Consider the following 23,962-nt stretch of genomic DNA (forward strand, 5'->3'; position numbering starts at 1 on the left):
TAGTATCTTACTCCTGTTTTGGTAGTGACAGGAGAGGGACCCCATACATCACTATGGATCAATTCAAGAGGACCATGAGTGATACTTTCAGATTGAGGAAAGGGGAGTTTCTGGCTTTTACCTAATTGACAAGAGGTGCATAGAGAGTGAAAATCCTTGGAAGACAACTTGATCATCTTTTTCTTTTCCATTTCTATAATGATATCCTTTGAAGGATGCCCAAGTCTATTGTGCCATGTCTTAGCAGTTGCACTGGCAGTATAAGCCTCTTCATAAACATCCTGAGTGCTCTCATAAGGACTGATAGTAAAGTCAATACTATAAAGGTTATTGACCATTGGTCCTTCAGCAAGAGTTTCTTTTGACCACAAATCCTTAATGAGAAAACCCCATGGCAAGAATTCCACACTACAAAAATTTTCTTTTGTAAACTTAGAAATGGACAATAAGTTCTTTTGAATCTTTGGGACATGAAGGACTTTCTTAAGCTGAAAAGAGGATGCACCAGCACAAACAGTAGATGGTCCTATATTATCAATGTTCAAGGACTTTCCATCACCAATCATAACACCATTACCACCTTCATAGATTGTACTGTTTCTCAAATTTTCCTTTGTATGAGTTATATGACTTGTTGCTCCTGTGTCAGCAATCCATTTCTTGTCTTCTTTAGTTTGACAAGAAATGTTTGCTACTTCAAGTGTGTGTGAGGGTTCATCAATACTATAGTGAGCCTGCTCATCTTCTTCAATGTTTTGATCTACAAATTCATTTTCCTCTTCCTCTTCTTCTTCTTCAACCTCTTCCAAGTGTAAATTTACAAAGTTTCTTTGAGGGGGTTTGCTAGAAGAAGATTCAGAGAAGTCCTTGAATCTCATTTTGCACTGTCTTGCTGTGTGTCCCCATTTATAGCAAATTCCACAAGGAATTGTAGTATAGTCAAAGAAATTGTTTCTAGGTTGAAATGTACTTGGTTTAGCAAGTTGTCTATTCTGACTTCTTGATGAAGACCCTTCATAGGACTGATTCTGACTTGTCATTCTCTGATTCTGAAATGGTGATCTTATAGCACCTTTATTTTGAATTTTCTTGACCCAAAAGACCTCATTCTCATCATTGATTTCTTGTTCCTTCAACCAGTGTTCATGATGAGTCAATCTGCTTCTAAGTTTAGCAAAATTCAAAGGCCCATCTCTATTTTGAATAGTAATTACAAATTGGGAGTATTCCTTCCCTAGACCTTGAAGTGCAATTCTAGCTAACTCAGAATCACCTACTCTATCATTAACTGCTATAAGTGAGTCTGCAAGATTCTTTATCTTGCTTAAATATTCAGAGATTGAAGATGAACCCTTCTTAATATTTTGAAGCTTATTCCTCAAAGAGGATTTCTTGGCTTCAAATTCTTGGGTATAGATTAATTCAAGATAATTCCAAATATCTCTAGCAGTTTTCAATCCTAATATATCAGAAGCTATTGATTGATTTATAGTGGCTTTAATGAATGATTTCACAAAGCTATCATTTCTTCTCCATTGAAGATATATTGGATTAACAGTGTCTCTACCTTCTAAGACAATAAGTTGTGGGGGTTCTTCATAGGTTCCATCTATATAGCATATTAAATCGTTTCCTATTAGGGCATTTTCAATTTGGTCTTTCCAGACCAAGAAATTAGATCCATCTAACCTAGCTAAAATAAGACTAGTGATGTTTGCATTATGAGTAAACTGACCTTGATTTTGATTCATATTGTGGGGAATTATCCCTGAATTCGCCATGGGAAGAGATTGTTACTCTGATTCTTTGATTACAGAAGCTTCAACTCTTTTTCAAATTTGAAGATCGATTCTCTGATTCTTTGATTACAGAAGACTTGATCTCGAATTCAATTGCTTCTCTGATTCGTTGATGACAGAAGATGCAATCTTGAATTCACTTTGTTGCTCTTTTAGTATTCAGTCCCAGTTAGGTTTTCTAGATGATTTCAAGATAAACATTCTAGGGTTTTGGCTCTGATACCATGAAAGCAAAACTTAAGTTTTATTCATTTATCAATTCTATTTTATACACCAGATTATAGAGAGAGAGAGAGAGAAAGTTAGTTAGGAGGCTAATTGTCTTAGTAACTAACTTTCCACTTAACTCACTAATTACATACACACGTGCCACTCACTGTAAGTGAACTGTGTGTCAATAGAATCCTTAAGCCTAGCCCTTTATTTTAACCCAGAAGCCCATGAGAGAGCCCTATTACAAAACAGTTAATTCTGTTGACACCCATCTCCTTCTCCTTTCTCTTCTTCTATCTTACACTATTTATAGTCATTTGAGAACTGGTCGAGATTGACCCGATCATCATAAAACTATACGAAATAGAGAAACAAGAGTGAGATAATAATAACGAGAGCATGAGGGTAAGAAAACTCCCCTTGTTATCGTTGTTGGTTTGGTTGGTTGCTCCGTTCTGAATTCAGAGTCGCTCCTGCCGAATTGCAACCATTGTTGACTCCGTTTCTTTCTTTGTTCTTGTACGGGAGAACGAACTTTCTCTAATTTATTACTCCGAATCATGGTTACAAGCAATAAACAAATAAAAGTCAGTAATTAACAAATCGAAACCTGATAGCAAGCAGGTCAGAACTTAATAATAAACAATTTGGACCTTAATGGTGAGTTAATCGGGATCGATGAGAGAGAGGCAGACATGGGTCTAGCATAATCCCACAACGAACTCTTAGTATCATGGTTTTGCAAGGTAAATTGATTTTGCAATTTCTTTTTAGTATCAAGTTTAACGAGGATAGTTTCGGAAAACTAGTGACGTAGGCAAGTCAGACTATATATGTATACATACATATATATTTATTATTATTTTTATTTTATCCTTTTATTAAAGCATGGATAATAATCGGATTGTATGGCTGATCATAAGTCCTTGAAGCCATGGTCACGTGGGTCGATGAGATTTTTCACCCGAGAAATAAATTCTCGGGAGGATGTTCGGATACTATTCGTCCATAATCGTTGGAAGTCTAGTCGAGACTAACCAATGTCTAACTAAATATCATGAAGAATATCACGAGGAAAGTAAGAGAATTATAGCGAGAGTGTGAGAGTAAAAGAACTTCCCTTTCGATCCAGTCGAGGAGCCTTTGCGGCTGCGAAGAAGAGTTTGATGGTGTAGTCGATCTCCTCCTAGAAGATTATTGGGTTCCCAGCAACAGTGATCAAAGTGGCTCTTCTCCAAGAACGGGTCTTGCTTCAAAGAGTAGGGGTGGGAATTAAGCCCGCGGGCCCGATCCCGCCCGCGGGTACCCGTTACCCGTCGTCTATTTAGGGGCCCGATGCCCGCCAACGGGCGGCCCGTCGTCTATTTAGGGGCCCGATGCCCGCCAACGGGCAGTACCCGCCCGTACTGCCAAGTAATTATGGGCAGGCTCGGGTGGAAACCTTTCGCCGGCTACCCGCCCGAGCCCGTACCGTTTCAAAGCCCAAAGTAGCCCGACAGTGGGACTAACTCTTAATTTGCTAAATAACTTCTATGCATAGGTTATACAATACTCTTAACTTTCTTACTTATTTCTATCACTAATGGATGTGGGACTATGTTTAAAGAAACAAAACTTGGAAGATAATTATAATCCCACATTGGAAGATGTATGGATAGAAAAAATTTGAGATTCTATAAATTTTTCACACTTCTATATGTTTCCCACACTAAGGTAATACTAAAGGCTCTCCATAACTATGACTCATAGTCTTTTTTTTTTTTTTTTTGTTGAAAGGACTCATAGTCTTTTATGTCTGAATCAAAATGACAGAAAGCTTTCATTGAATCAATCTTCTTTTCTTGGCTAATTTGATGTATGTAGTGGGCGGAAAGTGTGCTAATGTTTCCCACACCTAAGTTCATATTGAATACGAAGACAATTAAATTATTTCTTTCTGACTCTCTCTCAATCCTACAAGTGGGATCAATACTAACCCGAACTATTATTCTTTGTATGCCGCCCTGGCTTAGTAAATAAAAGGGTTATTTCTCAAATGGCCCCCACCTTTCTGGCCAGCTTCCTGCCTAGCCCCCTACTTTATCAAAAATACCCAGCAGGCTCCCTTTTTCAGATTCCGTTATAACACCGTTAACTAGTCATCATCTCTCTCCTCCATCTCATCTCTTCTCTCTGCCACCTCATCTTCTTGCCACCTCATCATCTTCTCCGGCGAAGGCGCCGGTCATTTTTTCGGTCGACGACCTTCAAACATAAATTTTCTTTCTCTCTCTCTAAAAGAAAAACTTAAAAAAAAAAACTCTCCTCTCTTTCTCTCTAGATCTGCTGAACCAAAAGAGAGAGGACTTATTTAATACTACAACACTAAAAGATAAAAAGACCAAATTAATCAGAGAAAAACAAAAATGCAATTCAACTTTTACTGTCATTATTCAACCACACCACCACTACGACCCATTGAAAATGGTCTCTTTTCATTTCACTTTTCCAACGATAGCCTTAATTGAATGTTTGTAAACCTTAAAAATCTCGCTTCAATTCCACCAAGGAAAAACCATTTCCCCAAACATTTCCATTTCAAGTTTCAATTTTTCTTCCATTTTGAGCTAATAAAATCACTTTTCAATCCTACCCACCACCCATAAATTTGTTTTTAGTTTTGATCATTAGGTTTTCTATAGATCTAATGTTGTTTTGAGAGGTGTTTTTAGAGAGGGAGAGAAAAAGATGTACAAGAACCAGCTACAAGAGCTGGCACAGAGAAGCTTCTTTAACCTTCCATCATATTCATGTATAAGGGAAGGTCCTGATCATGCTCCTAGATTTAAGGCTACTGTTAATTTTAGTGGGGAGATCTTTGAAAGCCCTAATTTCTGTACAACTTTGAGGCAAGCTGAGCATTCAGCTGCTGAGGTTGCTCTAAATTCTCTATCTAAAGAGATCGTTCACATTCTCTAGCTGGAAGGATCCTGGTGAGTCATTGTTCCCCAGATCTAGAGAGAGAGAGAGGAGAGTTTTTTTTTAAATAATATTTTTTTTAGAGAGAGAAAGAGGAGAGAGAAAAAAAATATATTTTTTATGTTTGAAGGTCGCCGGCCGAAAAATTGGTCGGCCGGCGACCTTGCCTGAGAAGATGATGAGGTAACGAGAAGATAAGGTGGCAGAGAGAAGAGATGAGATGGAGGAGAGAGAGATGATGACTAGTTAACGGTGTTATAACGGAATCTGAAAAACGGGGCCATCTAGGTATTTTTTAAAAATGTAGGGACTAGGAAGCTGATCCCAAAGTTGGGGGCCATTTGAAAAATAACCCTAAATAAAATGTGTCGTAAACGATGCCAAAAATATTAGACTGTATTGGACAAAAAAAAGCACCAACAAAAAACTAGAGTAATCCTAATGTGGTAAAATGGGATTATGATATAAGACTATTGGACAAAAAGATTTTACTTTTTTTTTTTTGAAAGGCGATACATTAATATAAAGAGTCTATTACAATAAGCCAAATAGAAAGACAAAATTACAGTAAGTAAAGTAGTAAACTAAAATAACAGAATTGAAGAAGTGCATAAAATATCTTCGATTTGTCGAGCAGTCTTCATTCTGTAGCTTGCTAGGCTGGCAGCTCTTCTTGAGAATGATATGATATTTGATCTTGAGAGTCTGTCTGATTGATTTAAAGATGAAACTTTTACCTAACTTCCTGTAACACTTGAGATGGATTAAGCATACATCCAAAATTTCAAGAAGAAATAAAGATGTTTGCAAGATGGAATCAAACGATGATTCCTGGTTATCCCGCCAGTATTTTCCATATAAAGAGACCATACCTGATCGAATTCTACAAAGTAGAAACAGGTCAGACACTTGGTAAATGAGATCGCCGTCGTAGCCCGGTTATAAATACCCAGCTAATCCGACAAACGATCACAATAAAATTGCGAAAAGGGGTGGATGTGAGCATGTTACGGAACTTGGATTACAAGTTAAATCTATATGAAAATAAAAGACAAATGTTATCAACAAAAAGTGAGCTGGAAGATAAGCGACATAAACTACATGACGGAGATGGAGAATAATATTCAAAATAGTGTCGACCGGGGTCGAAGGGAAAATTTGGATGAATGCTATTTATAACTAATCTGATTGACAGGCAGACGTGGCCGGCAGCTGGATGATTAGTGTTCTTAAATTGATTTCTGTTCAAGATGGGTGCAACTAGAGTTGATTGATGAGTACGGTAAGTACTTCATTTTTGGCCTTTATTTTATAGTATTTACGTGTGAATTTTGGTGGAGTGAATTAAGTTACATGGTTACTTGATGTGAAATCTAATCAACCTAAATAATAAGTTAAATAGACAAAATTAAAACTCGCAAGTGCACGAACCGTATGTGAATATGGCATGTATTACGAGGTCGATCCCACGAGGATTTGTTTGGAGTTAAGTCTAAAGTTAAAGCTAAATAATAAACTAGGAGAGAAAATAGTTGATTTTGAGAAAGTATATTGAAAACTAATAAAATTAGAGAACTTAGAAAACAAAATAAAGTTGTGAGGAGAACTATAAGATGGTAAATCTAGGATATTGGAATTCACCACTAACAATCGTATTCGAATCAATATCTGATTGAAATTATTATCCCTCTTTGATAACTCAAAAATTGCTAGAAATCAATCTTCAATTTTCGGAAGATAAAACAATAAAAGACTCTTCTAAATTAACTAAACCCATAACCCACTTCACTTAAAATATCATGCAATTAAGAACCAAGTTGTTAGTTTCTTAGACTAACCGAAGTACGACTAATTTTAAAATATTAAGGCACATTAAAAGAGATAATAATATAAAGATAATATTAGACTTTCAAATATTCATGTTAGGGTTTCATCCTCTATCCTAGTGGAAGAGTTAGAAACCCATGAATATTAAATACATGGTTCAATAATAATAGTCAAGTGAAAGAGAAGAGTGAAGAAGATAAAACCGAATTAATCTCTGATGAAGCTTGTTAATCTCCCAAAAGTAATATTCCAAAAGAAACTAATTAGTCTCTTGTATTGCTCCTCTAAAATTGCACTCAATATTGGTGTGTGGAGTTCCCTTTAATTCCTTGGGTTGGTTGGCTTTTATAATGTCTCAACAGCTAAAGATTTGGAAACCCATATTTTAGAAACCATACAAAATCTTAAACAATAGGTATTAATTGTAAACCGTCTTTGACAAAGAAAATCACCGCCTATTACACTACCCAATTAGTGGATGATTATATTCTTGCGTGGGACGGTGGGAGTACTGGTAATGGGATTTTTCATTAGGTTTGGTTGCAACCCTATAAATGTTGTACATTTTCACATTTAGCCCCTAAAAATTGTCTTCTTGTAAAACGCACCCTACACAAACCATTTTCTTCACCAACTTAACTTTTTATAATTACCAAGTCATATATCTATCTGAATATCCTTCGTAACTTCTTCAATTAATAACTTCTTTATCTTTTTGGAAGTTTCCTGCAAAACCATGTAACTTAATTCACTCCACCAAAATTAACACGTAAATATTATAAAATAAAGCCCAAAAATGAAGTACTTAACGTACTCATCAAATATCCCCAAACTTATATTTTGCTAGTCCTCGAGCAAAACAGAAAAATACTATACTAAGAAAAGAAAAATAAAATCCTAACTCACTTTCGCAGGTAATCGCGATTGCACTTAGCACGTGCAACAAGCCGTTAAACCCCTAGGTTTCCCCTAGTAGACGAGTTGTGTCTCGTGAGGGTTTCCAGTGAATATACCCACAAAATTCATATTCCAAAATACAATAGGGTTCAAACTATTTAGAGTTTAAGAGGAATCAAAATAGATCTAGTTCTTCCAACATCGGACTTTAGAAAGCTAATAGAAGAAGATCAAAGTTTAAGACATTATTCAAGTACTAAAATTTTCTCACTAGTAATCTAGACTCAAAGTATCTGTTGCAAGCCAATATGAGCACCATTTTAGTTCTGAGAAAGCAAAACTTCAATCCCCTTCCTAATACATTTAGCCTCACAGACATACTCTCAGAAATAAAAGTCACTCAGAATGGTTTACTCGCATGTGTGAGTATGAGTATGGAAAAAGGACTCAACACATGATTTGTAAAAGGGTTATTTCCCTAATGGCCCCCTACTTTGTGACCAGCTTCCCGCCTGACCCCCCAAATTAGCAAAAATACCCATATGGCCCCCTTTTTAAGATTCCGTTATAACACCGTTAACCAGTCAACATTTCTCTCTCCTCCATCTCATAATCTCTCTCTGCCACCTCACCTTCTTGCCACTTCATCATCTTCTCCCGCGAATGTCGCCGGCCTGCCAATTTTCCGGCCGGCGACTTCAAACATAAAAAAATAAAATAATTCATTTCTCTCTCTAGATCTGTTCTAGAGAGAGAGAGAAATGAATTTTTTTTTTGGAGAGAGAGAGAGAGAGAGGAAGAGAAAAAAAATTATATTTGAAGTCGCCGGCCGGAAAATTGGCCAGCCGGCGACATTCGCCGGAGAAGATGATGAAGTGGCAAGAAGGTGAGGTGGCAGAGAGAGATTATGAGATGGAGGAGAGAGAAATGTTGACTGGTTAACGGTGTTATAACGGAATCTTAAAAAGGGGGTCATGGGTATTTTTGCTAATTCTGGGGGCCAGGCGGGAAGCTGGTCACAAAGTAGGGGGCCATTAGGGAAATAACCCTTTTTAAAAAGGGACTAAAATTTCATAGGAACAATCTCATAGAAGGAATTCAACCACTCTACTAAGGATGGGGAAGCTCACTCATCTTCTCTCATGATCAACTATCTAACAGTACCGTCCTAAAGGGAACAGATATGATGTTGAATTAGAATTGTAGGTTTTCTGAGGATATAGACTCTTTAATATCTTCGAAAGTTTTTACTCATTTAAAAATTTCTTCTTTTTCATATTCTTGTGGTTTGAACCTTCTCCATTTTTTTTCTTTTTTTTTTCTTTCAACAATCTTTTCATCGGAAATCTTCATTGATACATCCTTTTGTTTTATTGATTGTCTTCCTCTCAGAATTCTTTTGGAATAAGTGGTATGGTGATATGATCTGTTACCTCTACTATGGTACTGTTTATTTAGTTTCTCAGACTACAAGAATGAGGTTTATTCGCATTGCTGATGACACCCTCAGTGGTTAGAGAATTTAACTCACGAGATCAAATGAGTTTTCTAAAAATTACGTGGTTGAGTAGCTCTTCATTCTACTTGGAGTTTATGCAGAAGAGATCACTCGAAAGACATTGAAAGGCTCAGAAATCCTCACTAGGTTATGTCTCCACTAATGATTAGTCTAGTTCTCTTAGTAGTGTTAACTCTTCACTTATATAGTACTCATATGGCTAGCTAACAAATATCCTTAAGACTCGAAATTCGTGACAAAATATTTGGACATGGATAATATAACAACTAAGATCTAAAGCTATTAACAAGCTAAAATCCTCAACTAGCCTCACATAATTCTATCGACTCTAACTATTTGAATTTCGAACCCTCTTGCATTTTGAAATAAGGGACAAATTTTTTGTTCCCCCATCCCCAAACTTAAACCAAACATTGTCCTCAATGTTCGAAAAATTATCATATAGAAAGCTTGAACAAAGAGAAATGTTAAAAAAATAGAAGGGTGAAAGGAAGAATATTACCAGATACCGGTGTCCCAAAACCTACCAAGTGTATGGGTTGCCTCGCAGCTAGCGCTAAGTTTATCGTCTTCAGCCAGACCATGGTGACTCAAAGAAAAGAAAATTACTATAGACCTACTGGATTCTGGGTTGGTGACTCCCCATAAAATAGTAATCGAAAAATTTGAGGGTCAACTCAGAATGTGAAATATCCAATGAGGTCTAGTCTCACGTCTATGTAATGATATAACAGTTTAAGTGAGACTATCAGAGTGAATGAGCGATCCCTAAACTTAGATGATGCTAAAATCACTAAGTTTGGCAATACACTAAAGAGGACAGGCACTGGATAAAATGGATCCTCATAAACTTGACAAATGGATTGAGAGATCGTGTTAGAATTGACAGGTATTTTCATGGGAGGGGCACGAGTTTCCGAAAGACATGGTGCAAAATGATCTAAGAGATTTTCAAATTCACCTAGACCCCCACTCCAACTAGGAGGTTTTAAAATAGGCTCATTAGGTTGTTGCACTGAAATTTCCTTCAAGTTAGGTCCTAGCTCCTTAAATCCTGACTTAGGTATGGATACAGACAAACCTTCTAAAATTTCTTTCACTATGATGTCGTCGGTGTCTCTAAAGAAATCTAAAGTTTCACCTAAGTCTAGTGGGGCATCACTCTCATTTAAGATTTTAGCAAGCCATAATTCATCATCTTCATCCTCTGCTAAATATATCTGATGTTGTACCACTGAAGAACTTATTCCCTTAATATCAACTGATGAGTCAGGTACTAATGGTTTGACTTCTAAAGGTTCAGGTTTGGCCTTCCACTTGAGGTGATCTAAAACTGGAGTTGATTCTAACACAACATTTACTTCCTGGACATCTTCTTCCTTAGCAGCTGACTCAAAGTAAGCCAAAAGGAGCTCTAGTGGATCTTGAGATAATGTGGTTGGTAGAAAATCTTGAATTAACAACTCAATTAGGTTTGCCTCATCAAACTCGTCAGGATTAGCTGGGCGCAGTCCAGCATTGAAAATGTTTAATTCGATTTTCATGCTACCAAATGACATCCTCAACAACCCACTTCTACAAACAATGATTGCATTTGACGTAGCAAGGAATGGCCGAGCTAAGATAACTAAGATTTGCCTATTAACATTCTCGACTGGCTCAGTATCTAAGACTATGAAGTCAACAGGAAAAATGAGATCTGATGTAGCGTTCGAATGCCACATTTGGATACTTTAACTTTGATGAGTTAGTACGTTTCGGGTTTTATTTCTTATTATTTATGTATTTTTCTTGGTAGGTACCTTATTTGGAGTTTAACGCTTGATTTTGACTAAAATTGAGCATTTATCACATTTTCATCTCATGTGGAAGAGATCGGAAGGAAAGAGCACCAGGGGTATTTTGGTCATTTTGTGAAAATCAGAGGTTCAATGGAAAGTGGAGTCAATGGTGAGTCCGGCGGCGAAGACGGAAGTCGAATCGGAGTTCGGACGAAAAAGTTACGATAAAAAGAAGTCGAGGAGCATTTCAGTCTTTGTTGGAAAATTAGATGATGTAAAGAAAATTATGAAGGCAGCCCCTTTGTTTCTAAATTAAAGCAGAAACCCAAGCCCAAGAGTTTAAAGAAGAAGGCCGAAGAAGACTCTATGAGCACCCCAAGACAAAGTCAATGGCCTTAGACCAAAGTCAAGGGTTTTAGTCCTTTGGGTCTTTAGAAAAGAAATAGAAAAGTCTAATTTCAGATGATCTTTTAGATAGAAAACCAGGGTTTAAAGTTGGGGAGAGAGAAGAAGGAGAGAGGAAGCAGCCGCCGGCCGGCACATCTAAGTCACGGCACGCCGGCGACAGCTAGTCGCAACAGTGAAGAAGGCAGCAGCTCGAGACTTGAAGGAATCGGGTCTTCAAACCGAGAGCAGCTAAATCGAGATCAAGAGAAGGGGTTGCTCGGATCGCCGGAAATAACAACTCGGGACGCTACTTCTAGGCAGGGGAATCACTGGCGGAACCTCATAGCAGCTTGGGAGCAGCAGATTTCTAGCCGGAATCTCATCTTTCTTGGCCGGATTTTGCAAACCTAATCGGACCTATTTAGTGAAGTTCCGGCCATCGTTTGAATCGGAAATCTTAGGGGTTTTGCTTGAGACTATATTGCCTTGATTTCCATGTATTTGATTTGGTTTTGAGTTAGAAAACTCTAGAGAGAGAAAGCTTGGTGAAGCTTTCATGGTGGATTTATTTTGAGGAAGAAGAAGACACTGTTGTTAAGGGGAGGTCAAGTTCTGCTGAGAGGACACCTATTGTACACTGTTAAGGGGACTCTTGCATTCTTTTACAGGGAGATCGACAACATTTAAACACATATATTTTCGGTCGATCTTAGTCTCGCGCCTCATCGGAATAGGGAGATTTTCACCTTAACTCGTGTCTTTCTTTATTATCTTCTCGCTTATTATATGTTCCACCATGTCTAGCTAACTCTTGTACTTAGATACTCGAGAAACATGATTCGATATGTGATGAATGACTTATTGTGAGTTTTATTGCTTTTAATGATAACATCTTCCAGATTTTAGACCATTTATGTTCTAGAATCCGAGTAATAGAAACTTTTCAGGCTTATAGATTATTAGTACTAGTCACTATCGATTTTGTGGATCGAAGTATCCTCCTCCCTTTATTCTTGCTCGACCCTTTTTCCCGAATCTTTCTCACCTCTCTTGTATATAGTTTAGTTTACTTTTCGTTAATTTCATATCAATCCAAAAACCCAAATCATTATCGTTTTTTTTAGTCTGAGTTAATGGTTGACACCTAGACCGGTGGGCTGGACTTTCTCGATATTCTTATTACCTTCCTATCTCGTGGATCGATCCCGGTCTTACCGGGTTATTACTTGACGCCCGTATACTTGCGGGTGATGACCTTTTTAGGGAAACCTTTTTAGGCCCATCAAGTTTTTGGCGCCGCTGCCGGGGATAGGTTTAGTAGTTCGGATATTGTTTGTTCGTTTTGTTTATTAGTTTAGTGTTATTTGTTAACTTAGACGTTTTTCTTTATTTTCGTAGTTTCTTACTTCCTCGTGTTTTCAAGAACTACTTTACGAAAAAAAGCCAAAAAGAGAATAGGAGCGAAGGAAAAAAAAGGAATCAAAAGCTAATCGAAAGGAAGAACGAAGCGAGAGGAGCATTCGCTAGTATCGTATTCTATCTCTTACTTTCTTGCTTGGGTGTGATTGTTTGGATTGTTTCCATTTATAGCTCGTGTGTTAGTTCCTTGAACATTGTGAGATCATGGCACGTTATTCAAACGGTTGGACATACCCTATTGATGATGATGACCTTGATCTAAAGGGACCCATCACTAACCGAACTGGTATGACCCTAGGAGAGTACCAACAAATGTGTAGAAACGAGCCTAATCGACCTGGAATGACATTTGGGGATTATCAACGAATGTGTAGAGATGGTCCGATTAGTGAGTGGAGTAGACCAGAACCTGATCGATCTCGTATGACATTAGGAGAATACCGACAAATGTATAGAGATTGTCAGATTAGTGATGGATATGGTTCGACACCAAATATGTATGAGAGACCTTATAGTCCACACTATTCTGAGACCAATGACTTTAGATGCAGGTATGATCCTAATATGTACGGTGGGAGTTATAATCAAGAGTCTTCATTTAATTACACTAGTGAGCCTTATTATGAGGAGACTCTTGAAGAGTCCGCGAGTCATCTTAGTGAGATGATGTCACAATTTGCGACTCAAACGAAGCAGAGGATTGAGTCCTTAACTCAAAAGATAGAGATGCTTGAGTCACAGTCATTCGTAGACGAGGAAGAGGTTTCACCACCCCAAACTCAAGAGGGTACTAGGTATGATGACGAGGGTAATACGTCTAACCCTAGTACTAAGTTAAATGTCGATGAATTTACTGATAGTACCCAAGAGTATCCATTCTCTACTTCTTTGGCATCCCTGGCACCATTAAAGCACTTAGGGTCAGGTATCCTTACCTTAGGTGCTGCTAGGCTTGGCCTGCTATCCATGTTGGCCACCACCTTTTCCATCACTAGGTATCTCGATTTGAAGTCTTCGAATTCAGCACGCATCCTCTCCGTGGATTGGCGCATACTGTCCATGTCCCGCTTCAAGACATCCACCACCGTCTCCACTGACTTCTCGATCCCATCGATAGCATCTTGTTGACGATCTAGGATGTTTGTCACGTCCCCACAGAACTCTTCCGACTTCTCGATACGTAACGCCATCATGTCCAGCCTCTCCTCGATAGCTACAAATCTTGCCTCCATGGAAGGAGCCTCTCGGTCTGCCGACTTCTCTCGTGCAGCCTTTCCTCCCTTTGTCTTGGGTCGTCCCTCCTTCCTGGCAGCATCTTGTGGCACATTCTCGATCTCGCTCGACATGGTTCCGACGTAGCTCTGATACCACTTGTCACGGGGTAAAATCTCGGCTATGTTGTTTACTCCGTGCGGCACTTGTGTAGCTTCTTTTCCTGCACAAGTCTAAGCCTTTATAACTTGGATGCCTATGTAACTAAGACTAATAGGCTGCTCCAACACCATATGATTGAACAAAGAAAGCTTTTAAGTATGCACAAGAACACTTTAAGAGAAAACTCCAAGCTTTATTGCTTATGAAAAACTCTTTACAAGTGGGCACACTTCCCAAGTCACTCACTCTCTTGGATACCAACTTGGTTGCTCTCAACTTGTTGATTTACAAATGAGGGGATCACCCCTATTTATACTAGTTTGGCTATACAATGGATGGCTAGGATTTGTCCACTTGGAATGCATCTAATGGCTAGGAAGCTTCCTAGGAATTCTCTAGAAAACTTGGGCTCCAAGCAACTCTAGAAGCTTCCAACCAAAATATCTCCTCCATTCTCTAGAGAAGTCCCTTGGGCTGGGCCAAGGATGAAGCTCCCACATGTGCACAAGGCATCCCAGCTCTCATGTGGTCTGTCCCATCATTTATAGCTGCTTCTGGGCTGTCTGTCTTGAGCTCTCAAGCTGCTGTCCGACCCAACATATGGCTGCTGTTTGGTGCACTCCAATATGGGCTGTTCGGGCTGTACTTTGGTGCTAGTGTGGTGCTGTCCCGGGCCTCCTGAGCTGCGAGTTGGTGCGTCAAATTTTGGTCCGTGACATTCTCCCCCACCTAATCCGCAAACGTCCTCGTTGCGTACTTGATTACAACCTCCACAGCAACATGTAACTGCTCCTTTGGCCTTCCTTTGCCTTTGCCTTTGGCGCCTCCGTGCACTTTTGCTATGCACAGGTCCCGCCTCTCGAGCTTTTCGACACTTTGGCTCCATCTCGTCCCGTGCCGGCTCCTTACTAGTGCCATCTGCTGCACTAGTGCTTGGTTGGTCCCTTCCATCCTTGGTGGTACCTGAAGTTGGCTTTGGCTGCCTCCTTTGCCCATCACCTAGTTGGAGTGCGGATACCGTCCCAACCTTGCTCTCTTTGGTGCGCTCCACTGGCACCACACATGGGGACTTCTCATCTAACACCTGCAAAACATTCAAGTGTGGTATCACAGATGCCTTAGATACCTCAAGGAACTCCAGCCCCAAGATAACCTTGTGATCATCTATGTCCCCGACGTAGAAGTCTACGCTTCCACTCCAAGCTCCTATCTTGAGTGGAACGTGCCTTGCCACTCCATATACGGCCTTTGCCTCCGAGTTCACTGCCTTTATTGTTGAGTTATGATCTCCCTCGACCTTCATCCCCAACCTTGCGGCTTCCTTTGGCGTGATGAAGTTTTGATTGGCTCCACTATCGACCGTTGCACGGGCCGATTGCCCATTCAAGCTCAGGTCCACATACATGAGACCCTTCCTTACTTTCTTCTTTGGCATGGTGTCCTGGCCTTCTACCTTAAGAGCATTGAGGTGAATGGCACCAACCTGTGGGCATTCCTCCTCTTCCTCTTCAGCCTTGTTCTTGCCTCTGTCCCTATCTTTGCCTTTATCTTCTTTGGCTTGCAAGGCATTGAGTGTACTCTTCTTCGAGCATTCCCACGATCTATGGTCGCCTCCACATTTCCAGCACTTCCTAGGAGGGTTGGTATGCTCTTTGGACTTTTGGTCCTTAGGTGCCTCCCATCTCCTCGGGTCCCTGTCGTGGTTCCGACCTTCTCGTGCATTCCTGTCTCGATCACCATCTCCCCCACCATGTCCCTGGCCACCTTCTTTGGGCTTCTTTGCATAGTCCACCCTGAAATCTTCAAGTTTCTCCGCCATGACCAGGGCAGCGGACAAGTTCTCCGCATCTCTGCGTCTTAGCTCGGTCCTTGCCCAACTTTGCAACCCATGTAGGAAGAAGTATAGGCGATCTGTGTCCGACATGTTCGGGATGTCAAGCATAAGGGTGTTGAACTCCTTGATATATGCTGTGATTGTTCCCGTATGCTTGAGCACCATCAACTTGTCTCGTGCTCGAAATTCAACATTCTCGGGAAAGAATTGCGCCTTGAATTCTCTTTTGAACTCCTCCCAAGTGTCGATCCTGCAACGTCCCTTGGACATCTCGTCCGTCTTCCTTCGCCACCATAGCAATGCGTCCTCGGCCAAGTACATTGCTGCCGTCTCCACCATGTCTTCCTCTACTTCAATCCCCATAGCTTTGAAGTATCTCTCCAGGTGCCATAGGAAATTCTCTACTTCTTTGGCATCCCTGGCACCATTAAAGCACTTAGGGTCAGGTATCCTTACCTTAGGTGCTGCTAGGCTTGGCCTGCTATCCATGTTGGCCACCACCTTTTCCATCACTAGGTATCTCGATTTGAAGTCTTCGAATTCAGCACGCATCCTCTCCGTGGATTGGCGCATACTGTCCATGTCCCGCTTCAAGACATCCACCACCGTCTCCACTGACTTCTCGATCCCATCGATAGCATCTTGTTGACGATCTAGGATGTTTGTCACGTCCCCACAGAACTCTTCCGACTTCTCGATACGTAACGCCATCATGTCCAGCCTCTCCTCGATAGCTACAAATCTTGCCTCCATGGAAGGAGCCTCCCGGTCTGCCGACTTCTCTCGTGCAGCCTTTCCTCCCTTTGTCTTGGGTCGTCCCTCCTTCCTGGCAGCATCTTGTGGCACATTCTCGATCTCGCTCGACATGGTTCCGACGTAGCTCTGATACCACTTGTCACGGGGTAAAATCTCGGCTATGTTGTTTACTCCGTGCGGCACTTGTGTAGCTTCTTTTCCTGCACAAGTCTAAGCCTTTATAACTTGGATGCCTATGTAACTAAGACTAATAGGCTGCTCCAACACTATATGATTGAACAAAGAAAGCTTTTAAGTATGCACAATAACACTTTAAGAGAAAACTCCAAGCTTTATTGCTTATGAAAAACTCTTTACAAGTGGGCACACTTCCCAAGTCACTCACTCTCTTGGATACCAACTTGGTTGCTCTCAACTTGTTGATTTACAAATGAGGGGATCACCCCTATTTATACTAGTTTGTCTATACAATGGATGGCTAGGATTTGTCCACTTGGAATGCATCTAATGGCTAGGAAGCTTCCTAGGAATTCTCTAGAAAACTTGGGCTCCAAGCAACTCTAGAAGCTTCCAACCAAAATATCTCCTCCATTCTCTAGAGAAGTCCCTTGGGCTGGGCCAAGGATGAAGCTCCCACATGTGCACAAGGCAGCCCAGCTCTCATGTGGTCTGTCCCATCATTTATAGCTGCTTCTGGGCTGCTGTCTTGAGCTCTCAAGCTGCTGTCCGACCCAACATATGGCTGCTCTTTGGTGCACTCCAATGTGGGCTGTTCGGGCTGTACTTTGGTGCTAGTTTGGTGCTGTCCCGGGCCTCCTGAGCTGCGAGTTGGTGCGTCAAATTTTGGTCCGTGACAGACAGCTAGTCGCAACAGTGAAGAAGGCAGCAGCTCGAGACTTGAAGGAATCGAGTCTTCAAACCGAGAGCAGCTAAATCGAGATCAAGAGAAGGGGTTGCTCGGATCGCCGGAAATAACAACTCGGGACGCTACTTCTAAGCAGGGGAATCACTGGCGGAACCTCATAGCAGCTCGGGAGCAGCAGATTTCTAGCCGGAATCTCATCTTTCTTGGCCGGATTTTGCAAACCTAATCGGACCTATTTAGTGAAGTTCCGGCCATCGTTTGAATCGGAAATCTTAGGGGTTTTGCTTGAGACTATATTGCCTTGATTTCCATGTATTTTATTTGGTTTTGAGTTAGAAAACTCTAGAGAGAGAAAGCTTGGTGAAGCTTTCATGGTGGATTTATTTTGAGGAAGAAGAAGACATTATTGTTAAGGGGAGGTCAAGTTCTGCTGAGAGGACACCTATTGTACACTGTTAAGGGGACTCCTGCATTCTTTTACAGGGAGATCGACAACATTTAAACACATATATTTTCGGTCGATCTTAGTCTCGCGCCTCATCGGAATAGGGAGATTTTCACCTTAACTCGTGTCTTTCTTTATTATCTTCTCGCTTATTATATGTTCCACCATGTCTAGCTAACTCTTGTACTTAGATACTCGAGAAACATGATTCGATATGTGATGAATGACTTATTGTGAGTTTTATTGCTTTTAATGATAACATCTTCCAGATTTTAGACCATTTATGTTCTAGAATCCGAGTAATAGAAACTTTTCAGGCTTATAGATTATTAGTACTAGTCACTATCGATTTTGTGGATCGAAGTATCCTCCTCCCTTTATTCTTGCTCGACCCTTTTTCCCGAATCTTTCTCACCTCTCTTGTATATAGTTTAGTTTACTTTTCGTTAATTTCATATCAATCCAAAAACCCAAATCATTATCGTTTTTTTTAGTCTGAGTTAATGGTTGACACCTAGACCGGTGGGCTGGACTTTCTCGATATTCTTATTACCTTCCTATCTCGTGGATCGATCCCGGTCTTACCGGGTTATTACTTGACGCCCGTATACTTGCGGGTGGTGACCTTTTTAGGGAAACCTTTTTAGGCCTATCAAGTTTTTGGCGCCGCTGCCGGGGATAGGTTTAGTAGTTCGGATATTGTTTGTTCGTTTTGTTTATTAGTTTAGTGTTATTTGTTAACTTAGACGTTTTTCTTTGTTTTCGTAGTTTCTTACTTCCTCGTGTTTTCAGGAACTACTTTACGAAAAAAAGCCAAAAAGAGAATAGGAGCGAAGGAAAAAAAAGGAATCAAAAGCTAATCGAAAGGAAGAACGAAGCGAGAGGAGCATTCGCTAGTATCGTATTCTATCTCTTACTTTCTTGCTTGGGTGTGATTGTTTGGATTGTTTCCATTTATAGCTCGTGTGTTAGTTCCTTGAACATTGTGAGATCATGGCACGTTATTCAAACGGTTGGACATACCTTATTGATGATGATGACCTTGATCTAAAGGGACCCATCACTAACCGAACTGGTATGACCCTAGGAGAGTACCAACAAATGTGTAGAAACGAGCCTAATCGACCTGGTATGACATTTGGGGATTATCAACGAATGTGTAGAGATGGTCCGATTAGTGAGTGGAGTAGACCAGAACCTGATCGATCTCGTATGACATTAGGAGAATACCGACAAATGTATAGAGATTGTCAGATTAGTGATGGATATGGTTCGACACCAAATATGTATGAGAGACCTTATAGTCCACACTATTCTGAGACCAATGACTTTAGATGCAGGTATGATCCTAATATGTACGGTGGGAGTTATAATCAAGAGTCTTCATTTAATTACACTAGTGAGCCTTATTATGAGGAGACTCTTGAAGAGTCCGCGAGTCATCTTAGTGAGATGATGTCACAATTTGCGACTCAAACGAAGCAGAGGATTGAGTCCTTAACTCAAAAGATAGAGATGCTTGAGTCACAGTCATTCGTAGACGAGGAAGAGGTTTCACCACCCCAAACTCAAGAGGGTACTAGGTACGATGACGAGGGTAATACGTCTAACCCTAGTACTAAGTTAAATGTCGATGAATTTACTGATAGGTACCAAGAGTCTGAACAGATTGATGACCTTATGGTCTCTTTACCTCGACTTTTATCGTCTCATTATGATAGGACTCTACCAGACTTTGATGTTCAGGATGATGGCTCTATGAGCAAGTTTGAGGATGACACGACTATGAACTTTCCGATTTCTGACACTTGTAAGGAGTCAGTCTTAGATGCAATGCTAGGAAGGCGATATTATAACTGACTGCGAGGCTTCAGATGTCTTTGAGGACATTGATGACGTTAGAGACCTGTTAGATACTTTGTCAGACTGTGTACCTAAGGAAACCATGGACCTTGACTTGGTCCCCGAGCATATTGCCTTACCGTTAGAGTCTAGTTTGACCTTTCACATGATATCAAACTCAGTTGTTGATCCCTTTTGGGACATTTCAGACGTCTTTCCGAAGACGTCTATGGACATAGTGGATATTCTGTCCACTAAGCTTCCAGATGATTTTTTGCCTTCAACTATATTGACCCTTCACGTGTATGTCGATCCTTTTGATGACTTCTTCATTGTCGCTCCTTCTATTTATGCCTACTTAGTGGACTGTGCACCCACTAAGTTTGGGGATAGCTTGTTTTCTTTTATCGTCTCATGTGCACTTCACCCTTATGATCTTTTCGTGAGACGATTAGCACCGGCATATAGCTTTCTTTGGGTTGACCCCCAAAATTTCCGTCTCTTATTATATGATCTTTGACTGATTGTGATGGGTCCTGATGTTTGTGGGTATCATCTCTGGAAACCCTCCACGAGACAGAACTCGTGCTCTTGTGAAAACAAGAGAATCAACGGCTAATTGCATAGCTCAATGCAATCGTGTATACCCGCGTTAGTGGTCATTTTTATGATCATGATCTTATGTGCTTCATTCTCATATCTCTTGTTGATCATAGGAGCATTTCTTACTTATTTTTCTTCTGAGGCATAGTTTGTTCCAAGTTTGGGGATGACGACGAGCTCGACATCAACTTGGAACCTGTTCATACACGAGTCTCGGTAGAATCATCTTTATCTCCTCCGGCTGCGGTAATATCTTTTCACTCTCCTCTTTAAATTAATATACCTCTTATCTTTTGGTGAGTATGCTTAAAACATTGAGGACAATGTTAGTTTTAAGTTTGGGGATGGGGTATGACCTTTTAGCCATGACCATGGGGTTTCAAAAGACAAGAGGGTTCGATAAATTCGACCAAATTTGAAAGTTTTTGGGTAGATTTGATATGACTCTAGTGGTATGCTTAAGTATGTTGATGCATGTGTTTCGGTATTGGTGAATGTGATGCATGTTCTTAGTCTTTTTCATGAATGTCGAGTCCTTTAGCGTTTGTTGTCTGATCATATGAGTAGCATCCTAAGGAAGAAGAAACAATTTTGAGGGACCTAGATTAGTCATTAGTGGAGACTTAAACCCATGTGAGGTATCTGAGCCTTTATATTGTTTTTGAGTGTACTCTTCTGTGTTAGCTCCGAGTAGAATGAAGAGCTACTCAACCTCGCAACTATTAAAAGAGCTTAGACGATCTCTTGAGCTCAATTTTCTTAACCACTAGGAGTGACATCAGGATAGCGACCTTACTCTTGTAGTCCATGAAACCCGATAATAGTGTCAACTTTAGGGAAACGGATACTCCACCACCCATCCACGTACTACTCCCGAGAATGAAGGCATAATAGTTATAGAAAGAAGAATGTCAAAGCAAAGTGTGAATGAAGAAAAAGTTGTTTGTTGAGAACACTAGTGTTAGTGTTTTGTTATGAAAAAAAAAGGGGAAAAAGAGAAAATGAAAAAAAAAAAAAAAAAAAAAAGAGAAAAGAAAAAAAAAATTGAGTTTATTTGTTATTTTGGTTGTGTTGTGAGAAATAAAGTGTTCAAAGCAAAAGCTAAATTTAGAAGTTGTTTGAGCGTTCCTTTTATAGAAGACGTCGACATTCTCGGGAGTTCACTACTTTCATCTCATTACTTGTATCCGTTGACCTTCAAGAAACATTGTTAGAGGGTTATTTCCATTCCATTCCATTTTAGTGGTTATTTCCATTCTTTAGAGATCATTTCGTTTTAAAACTTGTTATCTTCATTTGTTTTGTATGTGTTGAGTTTCACTTTATTCCATGCTCACACTTTAGAGTGAACCCATTATTATCCATTTTTGAGTGATTGCATGTTTAAGAGTGTATAACTGTGAGGCTAAAGTCGAGGCGAAATGTACTAAGATGGGAATCGAGGTTTTGTGACTTTGAACTTAGATGATGCTCATTATGATTGGACACTCACATTTTCGGATGAGACTACTAGTGAGGAGACTTTTAGCATTTATATGCGTTTATCGATTTTGATTCGCTTGTTTAGCATGCTTGAGTATGTCATTTGTTGTCATTATCTTATTTACATCGATGTTGAACTCTTTTGTGTCTTTGGAATCTTGAATTTTGTGGGTATATTCACTGGAAACCCTCACGAGACGGCACTCGTCCACTAAGGGTAACCTAGGGGTTTAACGGCTTTTTGCATATGCTAAATGCAATCGGGATTCCTCCGAAAGTGAGTTAGGATTTTACTTTATTGTTTTGTTTTGTTTATTTGCTCGAGGACTAGCAAATTCTAAGTTTGGGGATGTTTGATGTGGTGTTCGAATGCCACATTTGGATACTTTAACTTTGATGATTTAGTTCGTTTCGGGTTTTATTTCTTATTATTCATGTATTTTTCTTGGTAGGTACCTTATTTGGAGTTTGACGCTTGATTTTGAATAAAATTGAGCATTTATCACATTTTCATCTCATGTGGAAGAGATCAGAAGGAAAGAGCACCAGGGGTATTTTGGTCATTTTGTGAAAATCAGAGGTTCAATGGAAAGTGGAGTCAATGGTGAGTCCGGCGGCGAAGACGGAAGTCGAATCGGAGTTCGGACGAAAAAGTTACGATAAAAAGAAGTCGAGGAGCATTTCAGTCTTTGTTGGAAAATTAGATGATGTAGAGAAAATTATGAAGGCAGCCCCCTTTGTTTCTAAATTAAAGCATAAACCCAAGCCCAAGAGTTTAAAGAAGAAGGCCAAGGAAGACTCTATGAGCACCCCAAGACAAAGTCAATGGCCTTAGACCAAAGTCAAGGGTTTTAGTCCTTTGGGTCTTTAGAAAAGAAATAGAAAAGTCTAATTTCAGATGATCTTCTAGATAGAAAACCAGGGTTTGAAGTTGGGGAGAGAGAAGAAGGAGAGAGGAAGCAGCCGCCGGCCGGCACATCTAAGGCACGGGACGCCGGCGGCAGCTAGTCGGAACAGTGAAGAAGGCAGCAGCTCGAGACTTGAAGGAATCGGGTCTTCAAACCGAGAGCAGCTAAATCGAGATCAAGAGAAGGGGTTGCTCGGATCGCCGGAAGAAACAACTCGGGACGCTACTTCTAGGCACAAGAATTACTGGCGGAACCTCATAGCAGCTCGGGAGCAGCAGATTTCTCGCCGGAATCTCATCTTTCTTGGCCGGATTTTGCAAACCTAACCTGACCTATTTAGTGAAGTTCCGGCCATTGTTTGAATCGGAAACCTTAGGGGTTTTGCTTGAGACTATATTGCCTTGATTTTCCATGTATTTGATTTGGTTTTGAGTTAGAAAACTCTAGAGAGAGAAAGCTTGATGAAGCTTTCATGGTGGATTTGTTTTGAGGAAGAAGAAGACACTGTTGTTAAGGGGAAGTCAAGTTCTGCTGAGAGGACACCTATTGTACACTGTTAAGGGGACTCCTGCATTCTTTTACAAGAAGATCAACAACATTTAAACACATATATTTTCCGTCGATCTTATTCTCGCGCCTCATCGGAATAGGGAGATTTTCACCTTAACTCATGTCTTTCTTTATTATCTTCTCGTTTATTATGTGTTCCACCATGTCTAGCTAACTCTTGTATTTAGATACTCGAGAAACATGATTCGATATGTGATGAATGACTTATTGTGAGTTTTATTGCTTTAATGATAACATTTTCTAGATTTTAGACCATTCATGTTCTAGAATCCGAGTAATAGAAACTTTTCAGGCTTATAGATTATTAATACTAGTCACTATCGATTTTGTGGATCGAAGTATCCTCCTCACTTTATTCTTGCTCGACCCTTTTTCCCGAATCTTTCTCACCTCTCTTGTATATAGTTTAGTTTACTTTTCGTTAATTTCATATCAATCCAAAAACCCAAATCATTATCTTTGTTTTTTTTAGTCCGAGTTAGT

The 23,962-nt window shown here is 40.0% G+C and overlaps 1 long non-coding RNA gene across 1 annotated transcript; it reads left to right on the forward strand.

The window, feature by feature from the left end:
• The first annotated feature begins 18,870 nt into the window (after positions 1–18,870).
• LOC147531755 (uncharacterized) lies at positions 18,871–23,734 on the forward strand. Its single transcript, XR_015228286.1, has 2 exons — positions 18,871–18,970; positions 20,633–23,734. It is a non-coding gene; the product is annotated as an uncharacterized LOC147531755 (long non-coding RNA).
• The last annotated feature ends 228 nt before the right edge of the window (positions 23,735–23,962 follow it).

This window comes from Eschscholzia californica, unplaced genomic scaffold (genome assembly GCF_041429995.1).
Source record: "Eschscholzia californica isolate CP2 unplaced genomic scaffold, dmEscCali1.0.p SCAF_6, whole genome shotgun sequence".
NCBI classification, from domain to species: domain Eukaryota; kingdom Viridiplantae; phylum Streptophyta; class Magnoliopsida; order Ranunculales; family Papaveraceae; genus Eschscholzia; species Eschscholzia californica.